Source organism: Fukomys damarensis, unplaced genomic scaffold (assembly GCF_012274545.1).
Source record: "Fukomys damarensis isolate Sample0158 unplaced genomic scaffold, DMR_v1.0_HiC HiC_scaffold_21, whole genome shotgun sequence".
Lineage (NCBI taxonomy): Eukaryota > Metazoa > Chordata > Mammalia > Rodentia > Bathyergidae > Fukomys > Fukomys damarensis.
Genome location: NW_022900933.1, coordinates 15991692 through 16003300, shown reverse-complemented (window position 1 = coordinate 16003300; position 11609 = coordinate 15991692). Strand labels below are relative to the sequence as shown.

Here is an 11609-nt window from a genome sequence, read left to right as displayed (position 1 = left end):
CGTTGCACAGGCTGCGCCCCGCGGGCTCCAGGATCAGCGTCGCTGGCATCTCGATTTGGGTATAAAGCGGGTAGACCTGCTTAGGAGTCCAGGCCAAGGATGGAGTTTGCCCTGTGGTTAAGAAGGCGCGGGTCAACTCCTTGCTGTCACGCTCATTGGTTGAGAACCTCTGTGGGAGGCCCCCTAGAGTTTAGAGTGAAATTGAAGTAAGAGGTTGCTGAAGATGCACGATTAAGAGGGTCGAGTTCCTTGAATATAGATTTTTGCAGCGACAGCTCAGGTAACTATAATTCTGCTGATCTGAAAGAGACATGCTTCTAATTTTTCCCTCACCCCCATTTCTGCTTCATATCTCTCCACTAAACCTTTGAATTCTGAGATCCTGCCAGGCAGCCCTCTTCCCTATTCAGGCCCTCAGTTCTGCACCAAATCTTACTGAGATTTTCCACAAGCTGAACCTGAAGCTGCTTCTAAGAGCGGGTGAATGCTTATAGTCAGGCCATCCGGGGTCCAATTCTGACTCTGATCCTTAATGGCTTGAGGCATTTTAGGAGCAGGATGTAATTCTCTAAATCTAATTTCCTTATCTGAAAAGTGGTGTCGTCTATTAAATGAGGTAATGTAAAATATCTCATGGATATACAGGGATCTGTAAGCAGGGAAAAGAGAGTTGCTTGTTTTTCAACCTAGAAGTCTAATCAGTCACCTGACAGTGTCAGTTTGGGGTTATATTATTGTTTTGTCAGGAAAGAAGTGGCTCAAGCAAACTGGGTCATTTGAGAGGAGTTTCACAAAGGGACTATTTTCAAAGATGTGGCAACCTTACAAAAAGAAACAGGAAAAAAAAAGTTCAACAAGTTTTGGCGCAGAACTGAGAGCCTGAAGAGTCAAGGGAACAGTGCTGCCTGGCAGGATCCCAGAATTCAAAATAGGGAGACAGTCAATTTATGATGATGATAGTGCAGGCTGGGGAAATCACAAATACTATGATATTGCTGTACCTTTGCCCTACACTCTCTTTCCAATTTGCCTGAACCCAATCACATAGCTCAGGCATGCTAAGAAGTGTGGAGGAGAAACCTGGAAGGTGTGTGGAAAGGGGAAGTTCAATAAATCATTTTTTAAAAGTTATCGGAATCTGCTCCAGGTCTGAGAGTTCATTGACCTTCCCCCCAAAAGAATTAACTGCAGGTAGGTATTTGAAATACCTGTTCTTTAAAGTGTTACAGGCTGGGCCCCAGTCTAGGAACATTCAACATATAAAGCATTGACCTGGGCATCTGCAGGCTGAGCAGTACAGAAATTGAAATGTACCTTCAACTCAGAAGGGCAGCTGCTTCTTCTTCTCTGATGCCAGTGAACTGTGAGGAGTCATAGAAGTGCTCTCCGGCACAGGAGGGAACAGCAACTGAGGAGGTTTCCTGGCTTGGGCATTCCAAGCTCCCTTTTCTGGGAGTTCTGTCCTAAGGAGCTCCATGAAGAGGTAAGTGCTGTACGGGCTTACTGTCAGGGGTACCAGTAATTTAAAAAAGAGTCAGCTACTGTATAGAAAGTACTTCAACTCATGAGAGAGGGCAGCCTCACACAAAGTCCAGAGACTTGAAGTAGCTGGGCTTAATTCCCAGATATATAATATTAAACCAGAATTAAATCAAAACATTAATCCTTTTATGTCTAGTGTTATATTTTGGAACACCCATAGTGATGGGACAAAATTTAAAAATTTTTTCTCTTTAAGTTCTTGTTCCTTGAATTTTTCTAGATAATATATATGAATTTCAAGCAAAATTTTAAAAATCTGCAATTGTCAGCATAAATGGGTTAATTTCTGTGCCCTAAGTAGGGAGACGATGAATGTCATGGATAGACAAAATCCTTTGCCTCTCTAGGGCAGAATTTCTGTTAACCTCCAATAATGACACTCCAAGGGTCAGGGATTTAGCTTTGTGCTTCTGCTGCCTGCCTCACAAGCACAAGGACCCGAATTCGATCACTGGTACCAAAAAACAAAACAAAAAAAAGCCCAATAATGACACTCTTAAAGGGTTTCTTTTCTGAGAGTGTCTCTAAATGATTCCATGATTAATAGCCATTGGCTTTCAATTCTGAATTCAATATGAAAGGGCTAAGCTGCAGAAACAAAGGCATCTGGGTTGGCCCTGATCAATACACATGCCATCCATGTAATTGTTAGCGGCCGCTTAGTTTCATATGCTCAGGTCTGCTTGCTCATCACTGACCAAACCAGAGGAGACCATTTATTTTGGTGAAAAAAAAAAAAAAAGCCTTTATTCAAATTTAGCTGTGAGGATATGGAGGGGCCTGACTTGCCTCAAATCATCTTTCTGTGTACAGTGGTATAAGGATCTTTTATAGTAAGGGACAGAGAGGACAGAGGCTATGAGACAGTAGACACTTCCAAGCAATTCCAAGCTCTCTCCAGGCTCTTTTGTTCCCTGCCTTCCTTTTGGAAAGTAAACTGGACCCCAACCTCCCAGCATCTCCATGTTGTGACTCTTCATCTGAGCTGAGGAAAGTAGGGCGGTGGTTATACCCTAGGCCTGGGCAAGTTTAGAAAAGCTGCTTGTCTGTAAAGAAAAAAGTTTAACTTTTAAAAGTTCCATTTTGTCTTGGCTGTAGAATGAATAATTCCATTACATAAATTGGATTTAGGACACTTTTGTATAAATCCCACCTTGACCAATTATGACAAATGTTAGAAAATGACAGTGTCAATTCACTTTCGAATTCTCCCTACTAGTCCAGGGTAGCTGTTTGTCATCATTCTTTTTTTCTTCCTCCTTCCCCATCTTTAAATAAATTGTCTTCTTTTATTAAAAAAAAAAAAGAAAAAGAAAAAGGAAATGATAATGTCTTGAGGCAAGATTATAAAGATAATCACTGAGCTGGGGATTTGGCTGTGGTTCTGCTGTCTGCCTCACAAGTGCAAGGTCCCAAGTTCGATCCCCGGTACCAAAAAAAAAAGTTTAAAAAATTCTGGGTGTGGTGGCACACGCTTGTAATCCCAGCACTCGGGAGGCTGAGGCAGGAGAATTGCTATGAGCTTGAGACCAGCCTGGGCTACATAGTGAGTTGCAGGTCAGTCTCAACTACATTGTGAGACCCTGTCTCAAAAAACAAACAGGGCCGGGGGTTTAGCTCAGCAGTTCGGTGGCCTGCCTTGCAAGCGCAAGGACCCAAGTTCAATCCCCAGTACCAAAAAAAACCAAAAAAACAAAACCAAAAAACAAACAAACAAAAAAAGTCACTGGCTGATTATTGGGACTGAAAAAGACTGCACTAATAAGGGCAATAAAGGGTATTTAGTAAAAATCACTAGATGCCAATGTTTTGAACTAAGCTCCTGCACTGGTTAGCAGTAAACCAAACTGGAGTCACCCATGTCAAAATTCTGCTCACCAAACTGAATTTAAGTTGTTTCCTGAAGTTTGGAAAAATCTGGAGAGAGATAATAGCCAAGTTTCCTAAACAGGTCAGTTGCAGGTGGCATGATAATGAAGTTGCCTCTATTTAGTCTTTATATCCTGTAATAAGTCTCAGCACTATATTTATATATATATATATATATATATATATATATCCCTGTCTCTACCCTACTAGGAAAGTAATTTTGAAATGATCTTTTCACGTTTTATCTCTATTTATTTTAAACCTCCATCTGTAAAACCCAGCTGTGCTACTCAGCTAATGGCAACACTTATTCTAGCGAAGGGTTGCCTGGTTCTAGAATAAAAATAAAATCAATATTTTAAAACTAAATTGTTGTCATTTTGTAGCATGACAAAGGAAACCACCCCAGGTGATTTACAGAGATATCAACATTCCAAAGAGAAATTTTGATAAGCATGTATATCATATAATTAAAATAATGATATTCACCATAGTTCTGTGAACCCCAAGAGTAACTTTTGTGCACATAAAAATGTATCCAAACTTTCACTTGGTGCAGATGTTTTTGTGAAATTCAGTGAAATGAAAGACATTGTCTTTGTCAAATTCAGTGAAATGAAAGACATAGTTTGCAGAATAGCTACTGGGTTTACAAAGAGCTTTCTCATTATCCTGAAAAGCCTTCTGTGTGTTGCTCAGAACTATGTGAGTCAGATGTCTTTGTGACACTACCGCCTTCTCACTTGAAGTTGTAACTCTCTATATATCTACTTTACAATAAATTCTACCTATACATCTGCCTGGCTGCCTGTGTGTCTTGACTTTTCTCTCATCAAGGGCACAAAAGAACTGAAGACCAAGGAGCAAAGGGCTAGTTCCTTGCTGTACCAGGACCTGGATTTCCAGTGGTAAAAGCATCTGGACTCAGACTTACAATCACTTTAGAGAAATCTAATATTGCAATGGGATTTGGGGTCACTTGTCTTTGCCTGTGAGGGGCCTCATCCTTAGTCTTTACAGGAGTGTTCCCTATATTCAGGAAAAGTCAATGAAATGAAAGACATTGTTTGCAAAATAGACACTAGATATAAAAATTGCTTGGTCATTATCCTGGTGAGCCTCTTCTATGTTGCTTATTTTCCAGAACTTCCAGTTGTGTGAGTTACCCAGCTGAATCCTTGCCAAGACCTTTCCCCTACTTCCAGCTGACAGGCAGAAGCCTGAGAGATTAAATCCTTCAGGGATTCCATAAATTACTTCTGTACTGCAGTTTTATTAGATAAACAATAAGCATGACCACAGGACTTGGCCAAGGAGCTCTTTTAGATAGAATGAGACTCTGGCTTACAAAAATACATTGTTTGTCAACTTGATGGCTATTTGCTACCAAAACTATCCATTCCCTTTGTGCCTAACTATGCAGTATGACAGTTCTGTGTCCAACTGTATGGTATGATAAAAATATATGGTAAATGTTTAAATAAAATTATAGTAAAACAACATTGCCATTAATCCTCTTCAAAATACTCCCCCCTCACTTTGAACACACTTATCCAGTTGTTTTTGCCAATTGTTCTGGAAGTCCTCTTTTGTGAGTGTCTTTGCACAATATATTAAAAAATGATAATGCTGCTGTCAAATACTATCCAATGGAAAGACAGATTTCTAAAAATATTATGGGTGTGTCCTCATCCACCTTATTCTTTAGATCTGTGACTTGTGGCTCTTCCCCAAAGTTAAAATAACCATGAAAGGTAAATGTTTGAGTTGATTTATGACATCAAGACAGCTGCACTAGGGCCGGGGATTTAGCTCAGTGGTGCGGTGCACCTGCCTCACAAGCACAAGGTCCTGAGTTCTATCCCAGGTCTTGGAAAAAAAATAAAAAAGATAGCCATACCAGTATAACAAAAGACACTCATGAAAGACGAATCTAGAACTGCTTCAGAAACCTTTTGTGACATTTATAATCTATATGAATCTTTAATTTTGCTTATATTTTGCTTCCCATTCTAGACCAATCCAGTGGACAAAAGTTCATTCTACCATGCAAAATTCCTTTGCATTGCATACTAAAATATTCTGTTTCTCTTTAACTTTCTTCATCAAAACACAGGTCCTTACACTTATGATTTTTTTTTTTTACAACTCTGCTCCTTACTGGTTCCTTTCTGCTTTGTTTTTTTTCTTTCCTTAAATTACATTTTGAAAAAAAATCCTGAAGGAAAATCTCTAAATATAGAGAAAATTACTTTCTCTCAATAAAAGAAAACATTTTATGTTTTTCTTATAGTTTTTCTCATCAAAAACATAACTATTTTCTTATAGTTTTAAAAATAGTTCTTGTGAATATTTTTGAGATTTTTTTCTTTTCCCTTTTTAAGTTGATTTAGTTATTTTTATAGTGATGAGATAACAGAGTAGATGCTTTCCTCAGTTTCAGTAATATTATTTGTAACATTATGCACATACATTTCTCAGAAAACATCTCAAAAAGACAGAACAGAAAGTAGCTTCATTATCTCACTATTTTTTTTAGAAAAACATACTAAGTTCAGAAATAAAGGCCTTTTTTTTTTTACAGATCTTCATGGAAGGCAACTTAGATAAGAATTAATTATTAATGTTAGAGTCTTGTTCTTTTCTATTGGTGTGTGTTATTGACGTGGAACTATGAGATTCATTGTGGTATATCAGTACTTGCATACAGTATATTCTGGTTACTTCTATTCCAACAACTCTCTTTCCCTTTCCTTCCCCTCTCTGACTGGTCCTCCCCCCGCAAAAGTCTACCTACTAAGGAAACTTGTTCCTTAGAGTAAGTGTTCTTAACAATTCATGAAAGAGTCTGGCATATTTGTGAACTCTCTGAAACATCATAAAGAATTTAGTATATACTTGCATGTACTAAGCATATATTTTACCACTGAGCTACACCTCAAACCTACAGATGCACCAATATTTTAACTAAGAAACATAAACACCCATATATTCGATCAGTTCTTTCATTTCTGTGTAGTTATTGTTCTCTTTGATTCTCATTAGTACTTTCATGAACCCATCACTTTCTATATTAGAATTCTACAAATTTTTAGTCCATTAGACTTAAAGCTATTAGAATGTTTATTAGTCTTTTCCATGACTCTGATTGCAACTACTTTTAAAGGATAATCAAAACTGTGAATAACAGTAGACTTGGTTAAGGTTGTGATGAGAATTCAGCAAATGATAAGGCATTTCAGTTTTTCTTACTGCATAAGCACTCAAAGATAATCGACTCAAAGTTTCCTCAGAATTTTTATGTCTCATAAAACCTGTAGAAGATTCTTATCGATTACACCTCCATAAGAATATAGTTTAAGAATATTTAGCATCATTTTATTATTTGGCAGTACTTCCCATATAAGCCAATATATCCAGTAAGCCTATTAGTTTGCTATCTGCAGGAGATGTTATCTGCAGTGGCCTAACTGGAAAATCTCAAGGCCCACTGACTTCATTGAGAGCTTCAGTACTGAGGAAGCCTGCCAAAGATGTCAAAGGGCTTGAAACATTCAAAATAAGATTACACATTACTGTGAATTAGTAATCCTTCATTTAACCAGAGTGATTTCTTGAATTAATTGGACACAGGCAGAGTATGTGTCCAACTTATGATTGTATACCTTAGAATGTAAACAAGAAACCTAGAACCTCGATCAGGAGATAATAAAAGCACCTGAATTTGGTTCCACCAAACAATTCAAATTCACAGAGACAAGCTAAGAATAAAGAGCCAAGTTATCCTAACCTTTCAAATAAATATTTGTGGTATTAGCTTCAATAGCCAAGTCAGAAACTGGGGAGAAGGAAAAAAGCTTTCAGGATATGACTAAAACATTAAGGGTGAGAACACCAACTAATGGAAAGTGCAGGTCATGAGATGGTTTTTAAAAAACAGATTTTAGAATTAGTATCACAACCTCTTGCTGATTCTTTTTTGTTTTTTATTTTGTTTTGTTTTGTTTTGTGTTTTGAGATGGGGGTCTCACTATGTAGTTGAGACTGACCTGGAACTCACTATGTAGCCCAGGCTGGTCTCAAACTCACAGAGATACTCCTGCCTCAGCCTCCCGAATGCTGGGATTACAGGTATGTGCCACTACGCCCAGCTTGCCAGTTCTTTATTAGAAGCAGAACAATGTTTGAGGAAGAGCTTGCTTTAACATAATGACTTATATTCTGGTTTCATATTGGTGCATTACTGTTCGATTTTCAGAAAAACCTACAAGTAATTTTTAAAAAATTATAGCCAAGTTGATCACATGCACATTTTATTTCATAAGATTGTTCCTTTATGAACCTTTTGCCACCTTTGCCACCTACTTGAACATTTAGTTTTGCCTCTATTTGTTCCCATTCTGGACAAATCTAATCATTTCACTTTAGGGCAAAACTTTTATTCTCCCATGAAGATTACCTGACATACTAAAAAATTCTTTACTTTTTTTGTTTTGTTTTGTTTTTGGTACCAGGGATTGAACTCGGGTCCTTGTGCTTGCAAGGCAGGCCACCAAACCACTGAGCTGAATCCCCAGCCCCTTAAAAAACTTTTAATGTTCCCCATCAAAAAATAAATCCTCAAGAGTTATACTTTTTTGTATCTTTGTCCCCTACTTGCTATTTCCTTTCTGCCTTTTAAAAATGTCCTTCCTTAAATAGCATTGTAAAAACTCATGAAGAAAAATCTCTAAATTTAGAGAAAAACATTCTTTTTTAAATAAAGAATAAATTTTATCTCTTTCTTATAGTTTTCTCAAAACATAGCTATGTTTTCTTATATTTTTCCCATGTAAGATTAATATATTAATTAGAGTTTAAACTCCTATGCAACCTACTTTTTAGAGAAGGCTCAGTAATAAGTAATTCCAACATTCATGAAAGCATATTTTATAATTTCTATATGATTTTTATCATTAAAAATTTTTTAAATGTTGAATGGAACTAACATATTCAAATGTATACACACACACATATATCTTTTCCAAATAATTTGAGAAACCAAGAGTACTTGAATTTCTATTTAGTAATTAGCATTTCACTGTTTTACTTAGGAATATCTCAAACATTTTATGTGTATCAATTACTTAACAGAACTTTAAAATTACAAAATTAATGAAAGTTCATTTATAAACATTTATTTTGTTTGTAGTTCCCTAATTTTATTTTTAAAAATTTTATCAAGGGCCGGGGATTTACCTCAGTGGTTCTGCTGCCTGCCTCACAAGCACAAGGACCTGAGTTTGATCCCCGGTACCTCCCAAAAATTATCTAAATTACTTACCAAACTAAGATGTTAGAATAGACAAGCATGGTCATTGTTTTAAGTCACTTCCCTGTCAAAGCAAAAACTCTAAAGTTCAAATGCTGTGCTTGGTGCTCAGGAAGCAGCAGACATGGCACTGCGCTCTCATCTGTGTTTGTTCTTAGTCAAATGATACATTTATGCTCCTAAACATCTGACATAGATTAAAATAATGCTGCCTGGCCAGCAAACATGATGCTAGCAATTATGAAGACGTCTTCATTTTTGTTCTACCAACAAATTTTAAACCAACTTATTTAGGAAAAGTTAAATCATATGAACTAAAAAGTATTTTGGGTTAATTACAATCTTAACACTTTTAATTTATATGAATGTTCATTTATCTGTAAACCAATTTGAATACAATTCTTAAGTTTTTTACTGTTGGACACAAAATACATCACGTACACATATATAACACACATAAACACATATGCCTAAGGATTTTATAGTTTTCTAGACATGAGACAAAAAAAAAAGAAAAGCAATATAAACTCACTTGTTTGTATAACAACTATATAACACACATAAACACATATGCCTAAGGATTTTATAGTTTTCTAGACATGAGACAAAAAAAAAGAAAAGCAATATAAACTCACTTGTTTGTATAACAACTGTTGAATCCAAATTATATGTCTCACAAAATGGGAAAATTAAGGTCTTCTGTTCCTATGTCTTAACATGAAAAATTTCGTTTGTCTTGCTCCATAGTCTTTTAAATGATTGTGTACAAAAGTTTTGGTTAAAGCAGTTCCCATAATAAGACAGGGACCACCACGGTGGTGGGGCAGAAGGTTGAACTGACAGATCCCGAGGCGCAGCAGCACGGCGTGTTTTGACAGACTCGTCATGAGACCACAAAAGCAGAATATTTGTGTGAAATGAGAAATTGTAACCAAGAAAACCTAAATAAGCCCTCTAGCTTTACTTGCTCTCAGGCCACTTAAAAATCACTGAATTTGGAAGTCACACAGCTGGGAAATACTCTGTTAGTTTCTTACTCGCTTAGTTACAGATAATACCTCTAAGGTGGGGTTTGATAACAGTTGCCTAGTTTATTTCCCAGGGACCCAAAGGCTACTTTTGCTGAGAACATGGACCCTTCACTTGAGCCTACAAAAATCTTCTGATGAGCCAGGAGTGGTGGTTTGTGCCTGCAGTCCTAGTACTTGGGAGGCTGAGGCATCAGGTATTCGAGGCCAACCTAGGCTACATAGTTCAAGGCCAGTCTGAACTACATAGTGAGACTATCTCAAAGTGCTTCCCCCAGAAAATATTCAAAATCTCATGAGTGACCAAAATGGGATAAAACGTTGGCATCTCTGTCTTCATATTGTGTCTGCCCCCTTTGCTATCTTAACCCTTAGGTCAGATTCTACTCAGTTCTGCATTAAGACATGTTGATCTTTTGAAGGTGTTTATTTCAAGATGAAGTACAGTGGTACCCCAGTTCACAAATGCTTTCGTTTGCAAACAATTTAGTTTCCAAACAGAAATATTTGACAAAATTATGTTTTTGTTTGCCAACTCTGCATTGGGTGACAAATATGACCATGGCCATCTTTCCCACACAATCACAAACTTGGCTATGTTTTACCAAGAAAGAAGGCCACTTGTGTTATTTTGGACTCTGTGAGGAATTATATAGATGGCATTTATGTTGCAGTGGTTTATGATGGGAAAGACAAAGAAGGGCAACAAATAAAAACTACAACATGTCTGAGATCCTCTGCAGAGAATGTTGAAAAATCCATACTTATATTGATGGTATCAACAAAAGAGATGTCCTAGAAGAATAGGACTCTATGAGAAGGTGGCTTCACGGGCACTTTGAGATAAAAAACAAGTTGCTTTTAGAATTCCATGAATCACCAGATCCAGAAAGAAGAAACAAATTTTCTGGGAAAAGTGTTGCTTCAAAACTTAAGTCTTAGAAAGGCTTTACCGTCAGTGTGGTTCCCAAATGGTTTGACTGCCGGCCTGCTGATGACAGAGGCTGGGAGGAAATTGCAAGAATGTGCGCATCTACAGAACCCACTTTGGCTGTCTGTGGGTCTCCATCAGAGCGTGAGAGGTGGCTGTCTCCATCAGTGCAGTGTGCAGCATTGTCCCTCACATCCAGTTGCTTCCTGAATTTAGTAAGAAGTGTAGATAAAGCCTTGTGGATTGAACATTGGATAAAATGGAATTTATATAAAAGCCAATATGCATTTGATTTTGGGCAAACACACATTGTTTTTCAGTGTTCGTGCAGGAACTACTGAAAAGGTAAGCAGAGTTTATGCTGTACTTTACACATCCCATGAACTAATATCACTTCCTGACAACTGTTAGGACTGTAATTTGCTATTATTTTTATAATTCGGATGTCTGTATCCTTAACATTAATTTGCAGCATATTTCATTACAGTTGTTCTTTTCAGTGTTTGACAGCTTCAGTGTTTGACAACTTCAACGACTTGACAGCTCCAAACTCTTACCCCTGAAGTGTTTAGCATCTCACTGTATAATACTTGGCTCTTTTCTTAGTTTCCGTGAGTCAGTGAAGGAGATTGCATTCAAGTATAAAGATGTTCAAGGAAAAGGCAAGAAGTGCCACAGGAAAAAGCTCTGTTTACTGTGTTCTTTTATTGTGTTGCATTATGAGCTCATTTCACTTCATATTTGCAAAATAATTAACATTTGCTGTTTATTGAAATAACTGAAATTTGCATATGCTGTGGTCTATACAAAAGAATCAGGTAGAAAATGTCAAACTGAAGTTTAAATCAAAATTGTGAATGTAATTCATTGCATCAGAACTTTCTTTCTTTCTTTCTTTCTTTCTTTTTTTTTTTTTTTTTTTTTTTTG

General features: G+C 37.0%; 1 protein-coding gene and 1 long non-coding RNA gene across 6 annotated transcripts in view; one reads left to right on the top strand and one right to left on the bottom strand.

Moving 5' to 3' along the window:
* Positions 1-11609, bottom strand: part of LOC104877109 (acyl-coenzyme A thioesterase 1) — a gene marked incomplete at its 5' end in the record, with an annotated part of 52831 nt that overhangs the window by 6509 nt on the left and 34713 nt on the right. The window lies entirely within an intron of this gene.
* LOC104877107 overlaps positions 18-11609 on the top strand; it is a 21983-nt gene continuing 10391 nt past the window's right edge. For 2 of the 5 annotated variants that reach the window (XR_004518312.1, XR_004518313.1), the window contains exons 1-2: positions 18-280; positions 1222-1483. This is a non-coding gene — a long non-coding RNA (uncharacterized LOC104877107). Of the gene's footprint in view, positions 1192-1221; positions 1484-11609 lie in introns of all 5 variants that reach the window. The other 3 variants (XR_002024660.2, XR_002024661.2, XR_004518311.1) reach the window with 3 other exon arrangements.